This window comes from Natrix helvetica, assembly GCF_964273705.1.
Source record: "Natrix helvetica genome assembly, chromosome: Z".
Lineage (NCBI taxonomy): Eukaryota > Metazoa > Chordata > Lepidosauria > Squamata > Natricidae > Natrix > Natrix helvetica.
In genome coordinates, this window is record NC_138554.1 from 78,777,584 (window position 1) to 78,792,777 (window position 15,194).

A 15,194-nucleotide genomic window follows, 5' to 3' on the forward strand; every position below is an offset into this window, starting at 1 on the left:
GAAAAGCACCAAAACCTGGTTCAGTGACTGTTGGATTACTGTACTTGATTGGCTAGCAAACTCGTCTGACTTGAACCCCATAGAGAATCTATGGGGCATTGCACAAGAGAAAGATGAGAGACATGAGACCGAACAATGCAGAAGAGCAAAAGGCTGCTATTGAAGCATCCTGGTCTTCCATAACACCTCAGCAGTGCCACAGGCTGATAGCTTCCATGCCACGCTGCATTGAGGCAGTAATTGCTGCAAAAGGGGCCCAAACCAAGTACTGAGTACATATGCATGCTTATACTTTTCAGAGGTCCGATATTGTTCTATGTACAATCCTTGTTTTATTGATTGCATGTAATATTCTAATTTTCTGAGATAGTGGATTTGGGGTTTTCATAAGCTGTAAGCCATAATCATCACAATTATGAGAAATCACGGCTTGAACTATCTTGCTTTGCATGTAATGAGTCTTATCTCATATATTAGTTTCACTTTTTAAGTTGCATTACTGAAATAAATGAACTTTTGCACAATATTCTAATTTTTCGAGTTTCACCTGTATATTAATTCCACCACATTCCTTAAGGACTCGTGGCAGTTTACCATATAGTGCAAAACCATGGCAGTTTACAAAAAACATTTCAAGGAACAATGCAACAAAAACCAAAATATTAAAACTTAATAAAACTCTAATTCTCCTCATCATACAATTGTTATCTCTGGGACTATGATATAAAGAGCTGTATAAAACAGCTATTTTTCACAGCTTTCCTAAATACTAGGAGGAAGCTCCCCAAAGTGAATTTATCCCAAAGGGTTGGAGTCATAGCATGGGTTTCTATTTCTCTAATGAAATTCACACTGGAGGGAAACCTACATGGGACAACAGGCTGAATCGTACTATAGGTTCTATTTGGAGCTGACAGGCCAGGCAAAACAATACTTCATACATCCATCACTTCTTGGCTAACTTACTTCAATGTGCTCTACATAGAGCTGCTTATCATGGTCATTCAGAAACTATAGATATAGTTTCTTAGCTGCAATTCACACTTAACAATGTTATGCTTTCTACTCTGCGTACTAACAGGCTTTCAAATACAATTCAAAGCAATGGCTTTAACCTACAAAGCTGTTAAAAGTGACTAAAATGTTGATAAGTAGTTTTGCTACAGCTCTTCAGTATGTTGAGAAGAACCAATTAAAATGATTTAAATCTTAATATTTAATTAATGAATTCAGACAAAATGCAACTTTTTTCAAACATTTAAATAATATGTTAAAACTGAAATGATGCATTTATTTTTCACCAAGATAACAATGCATATGCACTGTAGGCCAGTATCTTTAGCTATTAGATGATGATGATGATCATCATCATTATCATCATCATGCCCCAGTGAGGCACTACCTTGATGTGATTGTGTGACTTCTGTGCTCTGAGGAAGATGAGAGCTATGCCAGAGGTTCAACCATACTGGATAGGTCTCATCAGATGAGTCAGACAAAGAATGTCTCTCCCATAAAAAATATGGGGAGACATAAATTTCAGAAAGTCATACTGGTTCAGATGTCGCCTAGGTTAACAAGGTCTGCCCTAGATGTTGGAGTTCCTGGATATCTGGTGAAAAATGGGTTACAGGACTCAGGACTATTGGTTGAGCAACCAGGGCAAGCAACTGCAGAACTACTGGAAAAAAAGGTGTTGACCCATGGCAAATATACAGTGATTGAAAACAAAGAAATAATGATCTGTTATTACAGAGCAAACCCAACAAGAAGAGGATATTAGAAAAGAAAGTACCAGTTCTGGAAAGAACAACATCCAGTATCAGAAATAACAGAACAGAGGCTAGCAGATCAACATCGATTTATAATACAAAACAAAGAATTCACAGAAGCAGAATTGGAAAAACTGCAAAGGGCAAAGAAATCAAAGGCTTGCCAGAAGTACTTCAGAATGTAGAGGCAAACCAGGGAGAGTTGATAGTAGAAGAATCCAATAGAGATATGCAATTGTTTTCATTTAGAAAGCAGTCACCCACTTGTCTGCCACAGGAAGAAAAAAAGCCTGCAACAAAAGAAGTAAAAGAACTGAAATAAAGAATAACTGAGCATCTAGAACAACACAAAAACATCAGGATAAGTCTGCCTGCATTGAAGCGTGTTCCAAACAAACAGCTAGCACAAGCATTAAAAATGTAAATACTGCAATATCAAGCATAAGCACTAACTCACTGCACAAAACAAACCAACTAATGTACAACACAGCTGTAGTTATAAATGAATACCTGGGACGCAAAATCAAGAGAAGAAAAAGAACTAAACAGTACGCCACAAAAATGGAAGATTAGATTGGAAAATAAGATTAGCAAACTGAGATCAGATGCAAGCAAGCTACAACAGATGATAGAAAAGAAGCTGAAGAACAAGAAGACCAAAAAATACCTAATCAAGAAATATTGCTTAGAAACAAGGAAGATCGATTTCCTGGGGTGACGTCACATTGGAGCAGTTACAGGGGAATGAGTCTCTATTCTCCCTGTCTGATTTTTTTGTGTCCAGAGGCTGTCAGCAGCAAAGCTGAGCCTTGGAAGGGACAGTGATAGAGAGGGGAGAATCCAACTGTGATGGAGAGAAGAGCGATCTCCCATTCTGAAGGGTGTAATCCCTGAAATCCGACATGGAAGAGACCAGCTGTCATGGCTTGGTCACGGCCTGGCCCGGAGCTGTGATAGCCTGATTAATGGTGGAGGGAGTAAAAAGTGAGAAGCTGCAGAAGTATCGGCGGACAGTGTTAAATAATTTGAAACTCCGAGACACTTCTCCAAATTAGTGGAATTTACAATACAGCAATTAAGTGAGTCTCCAAAAAGGGAATGAACGGCACCTGAGGATTAGGAGCAGAAAGGCTAAGAAGACGAATTACAGAATCTGTAGAGAGTGAAAGTGATTGTGGTTGCTAAGTGGAGAATTTCTACTGATTTCTGAGATTGGTTCTATGGGGATATAAATTGAGAGTTTTATGTGGGTGGTGAATGGATTGAGAAAGAAGGAAAGAACAGATTCCTTTTGCAATAGAAGAGACAAAGGCAGAAGAAAAGGAACAGAAAGGACAGTGACTGTGAAATTTGAGGACAGCAGTTATTTTGAAGCACAGAAAACAGAAAAAAGAGAAATTGCAAGGGAGTAAAGAGATCAAGGAATAAGAACTGTGGTATTCCCAGTGTAGGACTTTGGATTGGACTCATTTGGACGCTTTCTACACTTCAGATATCTTTACATTACTTATGATATTTAAATATTGTTATATTTACCATGGTGATTTTTAGATCAAAGAATTTAATATTTTATATTATATAATATTATATATATAATGTTGTATTTGTGCTGATAAATAAATAACGGGAGACTAGTATAGATCTATTTCAAGCTATTTAGCTCTCATCAGCTAGCCATACCTTTACTGGGATTCGAACCAGGGCTGTATTACATATTAGGCAGATGTATTAGCCACTAAGCCACAGGCTCTCCTCCTTATCAGCTGAGCCAGGAAAATAGGTATGTATTTGTGTTACAACCTCTATATGCCCAAATTTGGGAGGGAACTCACTAATCTCCCTTTCTGTCTATCAGCTCACTGCAGGAGACCATCCAGGCAGAAAACCATATTTTTTAATGTTGCCTTTTTATATTTGTGTTGTATTTGTGCTGATAAATAAATAAAGGGAGACTAGTATAGATCTATTTCAAGCTATTTAGCTCTCATCAGCTAGCCATTCCCTTACTGGGATTCAAACCTGGGCTGTATTACATATTAGGCAGATGTATTAGCCACTAAGCCACAGGCTCTCCTCCTTATCAGCTGAACCAGGGAAATAGGTATGTATTTGTGTTACAACCCCTGGTATGCCCAAATATGATAAATTATTTATCAGCACAAATACAACATAAATATAAAAAGACAACATTAAAAAATATGGTTTTCTGCCTGGATGGTCTCCTGCAGTGAGCCGATAGACAGAAAGGGGGAGTAGTGAGTTCCCTCCCATATTTGGGCATACCAGGGGTTGTAACACACATACATACATACAGACACACACACACACACACAGACTCACATACAAAGACACAGATTATGTATGTATGTATGTATGTATGTATGTATGTATGTGTGTGTGTGTTACAACCCCTGGTATGCCTAAATATGGGAGGAAGGTCACTACTCCCTCTTTCTGTCCTTCGGCTCATCACAGAAGACCATGCAGGCAGAAAACCATATTTTTATTTTTAATGTTGCCTTTTTATATTTGTATTTTATACAAATATATATGTATATATATGTAAATGTATATGTATATGTATATGTATGTGTGTGTGTGTGTGTATGTGTGTGTGTGTGTGTGTGTGTGTGTTCATAGATTTTCACGGGTGTAGGTATGCTGGTTTTGTTGTATTCGGGTCTTTTCCAGTGTAGGATTGAGATTTTCTGGCAACGTTTTGGCAAGATCTCACTTGCCATCTTCAGGCTTGGGCTTAAAATGCAATCGGAGCTGCCGTCTTTCTGTAAATCTTGGTGGGAGGGGATGGGGTGCTGGCTTTGTTTCAGTAAGTGGAATGATTGGTTGTGTGGTTGTATCATGATTGTGTGGGGGTGTTTCTCTATTTCGATGGCGAGCCATTTTAATCGCATTTTAAGCCCAAGCCTGAAGATAGCAAGTGAGATCTTGCCGAAACGTTGCCAAGACAATCTCAATCCTACATGGGAAAAGACCCGAATACAACAAAACCAGCATGCATATATATATATTCTCTCCACAAGAGAATAATCATGGAACCCATCGAAATAGAGAAACACCCCCACAGCATGAACAAACGTGATGATACCTCCCGCCTACCAAACATCTGGAAACCAGCCCTAGCCAACAAACGAACACCACCCACCACCCAAGCCGTTACAATACAAAACAACAATGCACACACAGCCTGCACCAATCAGCACCAATCTACCAATCATGATACAACCACACAACCAATCATTCCACTTACTAAAACAAAGCCAGCACCCCATCCCCTCCCACCAAGACTTACAGAAAGACGGCAGCTCCGTTCCCATTTTAAGCCCACATTTTGAGCCCACGCTTGAAGATGGCAGGTGAGATCCTGCCGAAACGTTGCAAAGACAATCTCAACCTCACACGGGAAAAGACCCAAATACAACAAAACCAGCACACCTACACCCGTGAAAATCTACGAAAATATATATATTCCATATATATTTAATATAGATTCAAGCATATTTAAAACAGGATAGAATTTATAGCTGCTTCCTTTATTGCTGCATATTAGAAAATTTATCTAGCTTTAACACAGGAATTATTGATTAACAGTAACCTTCAATTAATGTAATTGATTGTGCATACCGATTTATGTATTTATGAATTTTAGTAGATTTATTATATAGTAAAAAAAGTGAAATAGACTATTTAACAACTTATAGATATTATAAATATTTATTTATTTCTCTCCTTTGCTCCCTCTCCCCCTTTAATACAGTTAACTTAGAATAATCCATAATAATTAACTACAACTATAATAATTTATAATTGTGATTTATAACTGTCTATATAATTGTCTATAGAAAATTGATATTAAGGATTGGATTTAATCAGTGATTTATATTATATTACTATTGTTAACTATCATATTTTTTTAAAAAAAAAAGAGGGATAGGAGAAGGGATAGTGAATAGGGAAAGACCTAGAGTGAAAGATTGAAAACTTATGGTATTGTGGAATATTTTTTTCCAACAGCTAAAGATGGCAAAACTGTAAAGAAAACACTGCCAATGATAGCCTCTCCAGCAGGACAGAAGTTAACAACAGAAATGCTGAGCGGTGAAAAACCAGGATCTGCACCAACCCTACAAAGGCTACAAGCCTCATTAAACATGATTCAGGAATTTATGATAAAAACACAAGAATCAATAACCCCAAAAAATGAGGAAATGAAAGGCGATCTAGGAGAAGTGAAAGATGTTATAAAAAATGGGGAAGATACAGGAAACAATTGCTAAAAATGAGCAGAAGATAAAACTGGTAGAAGCAAGGACAGAACGAACTGAAAAGAAATTGGAAGCAACAGAAGAAAGACTAACAGCAGCCAATAAAAAACTGGGGAGGCAAAAGTCCATTTAGAATTAGAATGATCCTCTTTCTATTTAAGATTTCATAACATAGTAGAGACAAAAGATGAGGACTTACCAAAACTCATGAGGGATCTTCTAGCTGACCAATTGCAAATGGACAAAAGTGAACTGAGGATAATATCAATGAAATCTATAGAGTGCATACTAATTATGCACAAAGACATAGGTTGCCCTGTGAAATACATATAAGATTTGCAAAAAAAGCTGTCAGAGATGAAATTTATAAAAGAACAAGGGACGAACAGCTGGTCCATAAAGGAAAAGAAGTCATAACGCTCAAACAGACACCAAAGAGAATCAGAGAGCAAATAAGGAATTATCAATTTCTCTCCACACAACTGATAAAATTTAAAATAATGTTCTGCTGGTTGATACCGGAAGGCATGTTAATGTCCTGGTAAGATAAGAAAATAAGGATTGACACTATAGAGAAAGCCCAGGAATTCTATGAACATTACATAGAGGGAGAATCAGACAGCAGAGAGGAGTTGGAAACCAAAAGCCAAGAGGAGCAGCAGACGGGGAAAAAAGGATTAGATCAAGAAGTGAGAGAGAAGACTGATACAAAAGTTCAGGAAAGAGAAGGAGTGAGGACAAGAAACCAAAGGGAAACAAAATTAAGTAAAGGAATGAAGGCAACAAACAAGTAACAGGATGGAGGAAGAAGTGAAATTAATTTCGGTCAATATAAATGGACTAAATTCAACTATAAAAAGAAGACAAACAATTTCTAAATTCCAAAAACAAAACATGGACATCACATGCCTATAGGAAGTTCATATTAAAAAGGGAAAATGGTAGTATTTTGGAAGTTACGGAAATTATATCTGGCCTTGGCCGATACAAAGATAAGAGGAATTGCAGTATATATAAAGGACTGGCTAAAACCTAAACAGGAATATGTGGATGAAGAGAGAAGAACATTATTAATTGAACTATCAATAAAACAAAAAAGAGCACTAATTGCAGTCATACAGTATATGCACCAAACACGAACCAGAAAGAATACTACAGTAAATTACATAAGTGGATTGCAGAACTGGAACTGGACAACTTATGTGTCAGGCCTGTAGTTATATTCTTTTTAGGATCTTTGGCCTGCCACACTTTCTTATAATTTTCTATGCTGTTTCATTAGTGTAGTAGTTGGGAGGGGGGAATAGAAAGGAGTAGGATTGTAGAATGGATTGTTGACATTCTTTTGTAGAAGCCAAGGTCATCTTTTGTCTTCGCATCTCGACACCTGGCCGGAAGAAGATGGGTGTACATGCCAGCGTGGAAGATGATGATTGGAACATGTGATGGATTTGTGGGTGTGGGGAGAGATCATGAACTTTCAACTAGGTGAACTTACAGGATGTAATTCAGAGTTGAAATTTTCCATAGCAGTGCTAACATGCCTGTGGAATAAATTGCACCATTAAGGATGTTTTGCCTTGGACAATGATTTATTTCTGCATGGTATTTAGAACCCTAACATTATTTCAACTCTCTACTTTAAAAATATTTCACTAGCTCCCTCCCCCCATCAAGGGGGAAGGGCTGGTGATGGAAGATATGGTGATGGGGTCTCGGCATTCCCAACGCTGACCGGGACAGCATAAATATCAGCGAAGAATTAATGAGAAGCTTTTGGTGATAAGAAGCTGAGCGCGGAACTTCAAAGGCAATGGAATGCTGCTTCCAGTTTAATTGCATCAGGAGGAATGCAGGAGGAGACGCGACAAGACGAAGGAAGGTGGCAGAAATATTTCTTCAGCAAATTGTGAGTGCATGCTCCCCCTCCTTCCCCCCAGCTTGGAAACAAGGCTTGGAAAAAAAAAACCTAGAACAGAGGTTTGGGCTCCTTCCAGACGGCAATAAATGAAATGGCATATCACCCTGCAACTAGATGGGAGAGAGATTCCCTTTCAAAATGGGAATTTCAAAGGAGGCAGGAAGAAGGAATTTTTCCAGCATCTGTCACTTGCAAGGCACCACAAATGGGGCTGCAACCAGTAAATGAAGCAAATTGGGCAGTAAATTGGGCTTTCCTCCCAGGACTTGGATGGAAGAGATGCTACTTACAAACTCCTTTGCCATCATCAGCATGGGGAAATGCTCCAAGCCAGCAGAGGGCACCTACTTGGCCCATAACTCATCCAAGCCAGCAAAGGGCACCTACTTGGCCCATAACTCCTCCAAGCCAGCAGGAGGGTCCTTGGCACGTAAAACCCCCTAGCCAGCCATCATTGGTTGAGCTGCAACCTGTGAAGCAGGCAACCCCGGGATGGGTCTTAACCCCAGGTCATGGATGGGAGGGATGCCAGTGGGCACCTGCCCTCCCTCAGCAGATGGTATCATGGCAGAAAGCTGGGCAGTGGCCAACCGAGGGAGTGACCTCCCCACCGGTTCCAGTCTCCCCTGCAAAGCCCCAAAAGGTTCTTACCAGACCTTCCTACAGAGAAGAAATCTCCATGGAAGAAGGGATTACCAAACAGAGGCCTGCATTGTGGATGGTGGGAAAATGTGTGCCTGCAAGGCCCCAAGTGGTTCTTACCCCACCTTCCTACAGAGTAGCAATCACCAACATGGAAGAAGGGATTACCAAAGCCAGGCCTGCAAGATGGGAAGCGGAACAAGGTGCATCTGCAATGCCCCAAAAGGTTCTTACTCCCCCTTCCTACAGAGAAGCAATCTCCACCATGGAAGAAGGGTTTACCAAGGGGGCAGCTGCAAGTTGGAGAGCAAGGCAGTGTGATGAAACGGTTCCTGAATTTAGAGATGTAACTAGGTTCCATTCCTCGTGGGGCCCAATTAAATGCCACCATTGTTGTCAACTTGGCCACAGAGCGTCAGAGTGCTTGACTCCAGCCCCAATGCCACAAACGTGCGCACCAACCACCACGGCGGTAAAGAGAGGGTCCCAGATGCCACCACAGAAGAGTCATCTGGGCCAACAACCTCTGGAAGAGGATCCCCAAATTAAGGTGAGGAAGTGTCCTACCAAGGGGGAGGCCTCGGAAGAGGAAAAGGGCAGACATTCTCCGGAGGAGGATCCCCAACTTAAGGTGACAAAGAGTCCAACTAAGGGGGAGGCCTCAGAGGGGGAAAAGCCTAAACGACCTCTGGAAGAGGATCCTCAACTTATGGTGACGAAGAATCCTACCAAGGGGGAGGCCTCGGAGGAGGGAATTGCCGAAGAACAAATGTGTGTACCAGTCACCATGGTGGTAAAGAGAGGGCCCCAGATGCCTGCACAGAAAAGTCATCTGGGCCAACAGCCTCTGGAAGAGGACCCCAAACTTCAGGTGACGAAGAGTCCTACCAAGGGGGAGGCCTCGGAGGAGGAACAAGGCCAGCCGTGGATGATTGGATCCAAGAGCCCAGAACCTACAGCACCTGCAGCAGAGAGCCCGAAACGGCCATGGGAAGAGGTCGCAATGGACTTCATCATGGAACTCCCAGACAGCAGTGGGCATAAAGTAATTTGGACTGTTATTGATTTGTGCTCTAAGCAGGCACACTTCATTGCTTGCTCAGGATTGCCATCCGCAAATGAATTAGCGAAAATGTTTGTGAAACACATTTATCGCCTGCATGGAGTACCCAAGAGGATCATTTCAGACCGCGGAGTCCAGTTCACAGCCAAGTTCTGGAGAGAGGTCCTGAGATCTATTGGGTCCACACAAGAACTGAGCTCAGAGGTTCATCCCAGCATGAACGGCGCAGCAGAGGGAGCCAATGCGGTGGTGGAACAATACATCAGGTGTTTTGTGGACTATCAGCACGACAACTGGTCGGACTTGCTACCCTTCGCCGAAGTGGGGTACAACGATGCGGTCCACAGCAGCACAGGATTAGCGGGTTTCCAGATTACCAGTGGCATGGAAGTTGTTGCCATGCCTGAGTTGCCTAGAGAACCTCCTTCTTTCATGTCTTTGAGTGAATGGATGGACATGCTAAAGAAAGGATGGGAGAATACGAAGAAGGCTCTAGCAGTTGCGGCAGAAGCCTACCGGAAGCAAGATGATCAACATCGCTCGCTCCAAAACCCCTACCGTGTGGGGGACAATGTTTTTGTATCTACCAAATACATAAGATTAGAAATGCTTAGTAAGGAATTGGGTCCAAAATTTCTAGGTCCATTCCCGATAGTGAAGATAGTTAACCCAGTTACAGTTCAACTCAGTCTACCCAGAAGTCTAGGGGAAATTGACCCAGAATTTCATTGTAGCTTGTTGAAACCAGTAATTGGGTCTAACAGAAGAGCATCCACCCAAGCTCAATCTCCTCCTTTAGTGATGGAAGGGGAAACACAATCTGAGGTGGAAAAAATTGTAGATTTCAGGCTGAATAGGGGTTGCTTACAGTACTTAGTGCATTGGAAGGGTTACCCTTGGTCTGAAGCTAATTGGGTAAACAGTGGGAACCTAAAAGTGGAGAAGTTAGTAAAGCAATTCAATGGGAAGTTTCCCGAGAAGTCAAGGGGTTCCCCTGGGTGGAGAAGAGGTGGTTAATTTTGTTATGTTAACTCTTATGTTATTCTCTTTGCAGGAAACGTTTTTCTTTTGAGGAGAGGCTGCCTGTCAGGCCTGTAGTTATATTCTTTTTAGGATCTTTGGCCTGCCACACTTTCTTATAATTTTCTATGCTGTTTCATTAGTGTAGTAGTTGGGAGGGGGGAATAGAAAGGAGTAGGATTGTAGAATGGATTGTTGACATTCTTTTGTAGAAGCCAAGGTCATCTTTTTTCTTCACATCTCGACACCTGGCCGGAAGAAGATGGGTGTACATGCCAGCGTGGAAGATGATGATTGGAACATGTGATGGATTTGTGGGTGTGGGGAGAGATCATGAACTTTCAACTAGGTGAACTTACAGGATGTAATTCAGAGTTGAAATTTTCCATAGCAGTGCTAACATGCCTGTGGAATAAATTGCACCATTAAGGATGTTTTGCCTTGGACAATGATTTATTTCTGCATGGTATTTAGAACCCTAACATTATGTATATTAGGGGACATCAACGCAGTGGTAGACTCAAAGAAATACTATAAAATGGATAATTTAAAAAATTATGAAAGGAGAACACTACCAAATCCATTTTTTGAAATGGCTTGAGAATTAAATCTAAAAGATGCCTGGAGAGAAATCAACCCACAGAAGAGTCAATACACATTCTTTTCAAATCCCCATAATTCATGGTCCAGGATTGACATGGTGAGGGTGGATCCAGAAATGGAGAAGGCTGTAGAGGAGGTAGAAATAACACCAAACATGTGGGCGGACCATAACCCATTAATAATCAAAAGCACAAGAGATGAAATTCTGGGTGTACAAAGGGGGCAAGCATTGACATACCATGATAGGGAGATAACCATTCTGAAGCAGATCCCTAAGAAGATTAGAGAAAAAAGGAAGAATTATTCGCAATTAGCGAATAAATTATACCAGAAAGGGGTGTGGTTTAGATGGTTGATGCCTGAAGGTATGCTGATATTCTGGGAGGAGACAAGAATCAGAATCAATTCACCCATAGAGGCGCAGGCCTTTATGGAAAAAAACAAATCACACCTAGAAAAAACACGAGACACTACAACGGACGCACAGGACACGGGAGGGGCCAGAGCTCTGCCAGTGGAGGGAGAAGGGGCAATAGCAAGAAAACTCAAATCACAAAAATAAACAAGAAAATCATATAAACTGACCGAAAGTGATAATGGAATTATATCTGGATTTTATACTGTAATGTCTAATCTGATTGAAAATAGTAATAGAACTAACATGCTGATTGTAACTAATTATATACCAATGCATTATATATAAATGTATACTATGAGTATGGAGGGAGGGGCGCCTGCCACACTTTGCAACTGCCAAAATTTGTATACCTGTCCATTTACCCTTTTCCCTATAAATGTTGAAAAACTAATAAAATTTTTATTTAAAAAAAAATCAAATGGAAAGGAGAGGCAAAAAGGAAAAAGAGATGGACCATGAATCAGAGGGCTGTGAAAGAAAAGAACTATGTTCAGTATGTGGAAAAAGAATTAGCGTTTTTCCTAATGGAAAACTGGGATGAACAGACAACCATTCAGAATCTATTGGATATAATCAAAGCCTATGTGCGTGGCATTACAATAGCATATACACTAAAAAGAAACAAAGATAAAAAGAAACGATATACAGAGCTCCATGAGAAACTGTGTAAATTAGAATATAAAATCCAGAAAGAACCTCAAAACCAAGAAGCTAAAGAAGAAGAAAAATAATTAAACATAGATTAAATTTTATTACACAAGAAGTGGCCCAGAAAATTAGATCAAGTAGGCAAAATTATTTCAAAAATGCCAACAAACAGGGGAGATGGCTAGCCTATAAACTAAAAAAAGAAAAAGAAAAAAAGTAATACAGCAACTAGAGAATGAAGGAGTGATACACCACCAAAAGGAAGAAAAAAAAGCATAGCAGTAAGATACTTTCAAACACTGTATAGCCGAGAGGAAATAGAAGAGGAGGACATTAAAAGATACCTACAGAAGAGGAATCTTCCAACCGTACTGGAAACAACAAAAGACGCAATAAATGAGAGAATAACGATGCTAGAATTAAAAGGGCAATCCAAAAACAAAAAAATAACAAAACCATGGGCCCGGATGGAATTCCAGCAGAATTTTATAAAACATTGCAAAATCATTAGAGAATATATTATTAGAAATGTATAATGAAGTACTAGAACGAGCTAAGACACCAAAGTCCTGGATGGAGGCACTAATAACATTAATTCCCAAAGACAACACTGAAAAACAAAAGATCCAAAATTATAGGCAAATCTCGCTGCTAAATGATGATTATAAAATATTTATGACAATAATGACAGAAAGAATTAAAAATATACTAAACAGAATCATACACCCAGACCAAAATGGATTTTTACCCAACAGACATATAAAAAACAATATACGAATGATAATGGACATATTAGAATACTACAAGAAATACACTCAGGAAAACAAGTAACATTGATATTTATTGATGCACAAAAAAGCATTTGATAACCTGAATTGGGATTTTCTTATAAATCAATTAGCAGTAATGAACTTTGGAGATAAATTTATCAGGATGATCAGAGCAATATATTCTAGTCAGAGGGCAAAAATAATGCTAAACAGGGAAGCAACCGAAGGTTTCAGCATAACCAAAGAGGTAAGACAGGGGTGCCCTCTATCCCCCCTATTATTTATCCTCTCAATAGAGACATTGATGTTACAAATTAGACAGAACAAGGACATAAAGGGATTGAAAATTAGAACACGGGAATACAAAGTGTAGGCCTTTGCAGACGATCTTGCATTTATCAAAGAGGAACTCCTAGAAACTGGACAATTACAAGACATAAACCAATTCAGTAAGGTGGCAGGGCTTAAAATAAATAAAGAGAAAACTAAAATATTAACTAAGAATTTAACCAAAAGACAAAATGTAGAACTGGAGGAGAAACTGGAAATTTCAAGGGTCAAGAAAATTAAATATTTGGGAATATGGCTATCGGCAAAATAGAGGGGGAGAGAGAGAGAGAAATACAATAGGGAGGGAGGGAGGGAGAGAGTATGTAGGTAGGTAGATAAAAGAAGATAACTACAATAAATTGCTATGACAGATACAAAAAGATTTGGATAATTGGACTAAACTACAGATATCAATAACATATTTTTCGGACTATAAGACGCACCAAGGTTTTGAAGAGGCAATTTTTTTAAAAAAGTAGGTAGGTAGATAGAGGGATAGAGAGGGAGAGAAAGAAAGAGAAATACAGTAGGTAGATAGGTAGGTAGAGAGAGTAGGTAGGTAGGTGGGTAGGTAGGTAAAGGGAGAGAGAGAGAGAGAGAGAGAGAGAGAGGGAGAGAGAGAGAGAGAGAAATAGAAATAGAAATAGAAATAGATAGAGAAATACAGTAGATAGGTAGGGAGAGAGAATGTGTAGGTAGGTAGGGAGAGGAATAGAGAGAGAGAAATAGAAAGAGATAGATAGAGAGAGAAATATAGTAGATAGGTAGGGAGAGAGACGGTAGGAAGATAGAGGGGGGGGAGAGAGAGAAATACAATAGGGAGGGAGGGAGGGAGAGAGTATGTAGGTAGGTAGATGTTTCCAGGTGTATTTATCCATGTGCTGGAGAAGGAAATCGCTGACAAACCTTAAGACTTTCTTTCTGCTGGCACAGCACTTGATCAATGTAATTCTCATCAGTTAAAGAGCTTTCCAAAATGTGGGGAAAGTTTTTGCACTGCAAACATCTGAAAAATGGCCTGTTTTTCACGAAAATGGGCCTGTTTTTTTCAAATAAAAGGCATGAATATCCTTGGGGGGGGGCTCGCAGAGTGCTCCTGGGGGGAGTGGGGGGCCAGAAAAGAGGAAAAAACGGTCCATTTTTTGCGAAACCTGGCCTGTTTTCTGTCAAAAAATTGCATGCATAGCCTTATAGAGGTTTATAGAGGGCTGCTGGAGGCAAAAAATGGCCCATTTCTTGCTCATTTCTGCCCTCCCCAGCCCCCAGGAGCTGTCTGAAAGCCTCCATAAGTGTATGCACGGCCATTTTGGTGAAAAGGGCAAGGCTTTGGGAGGCAAAAATTACTGTATTCGATGTATAAGACGCATCCAGATTTTCAGCCTCTTTTTTGAGGAAAAAAGATGTGTCTTATTCTCAGAAAAACATGGTAATTGGCAGAATATCAACAATTAAAATGAATGTACTAGCCAAACTACTTTATCTTTTCCAAACAATACCGATTAAATTACAGAAATTGTTTTTCAAACAACTAAATAAAATGGTATCCAAATTTATCTGGTCAAGGGAAAAAAACCACGTATTAAATACAAACTTCTACAAGATAGTAGAAACAAAGGGGGCTTTGGTCTCCCAGACTGGGAGCTTTACTATCAGGCAGCAGCCCTAACATGGCTCAAGGATTGGATTCAACTAAAAAATAAAAGAATTCTTATGCTAGAAGGCCA

General features: G+C 39.8%; 1 protein-coding gene across 4 annotated transcripts in view; it reads right to left on the minus strand.

The window, feature by feature from the left end:
* ITGA9 (integrin subunit alpha 9) overlaps positions 1-15,194 on the minus strand; it is a 541,618-nt gene that overhangs the window by 225,855 nt on the left and 300,569 nt on the right. The gene's annotated exons all lie outside the window — the stretch shown is intronic.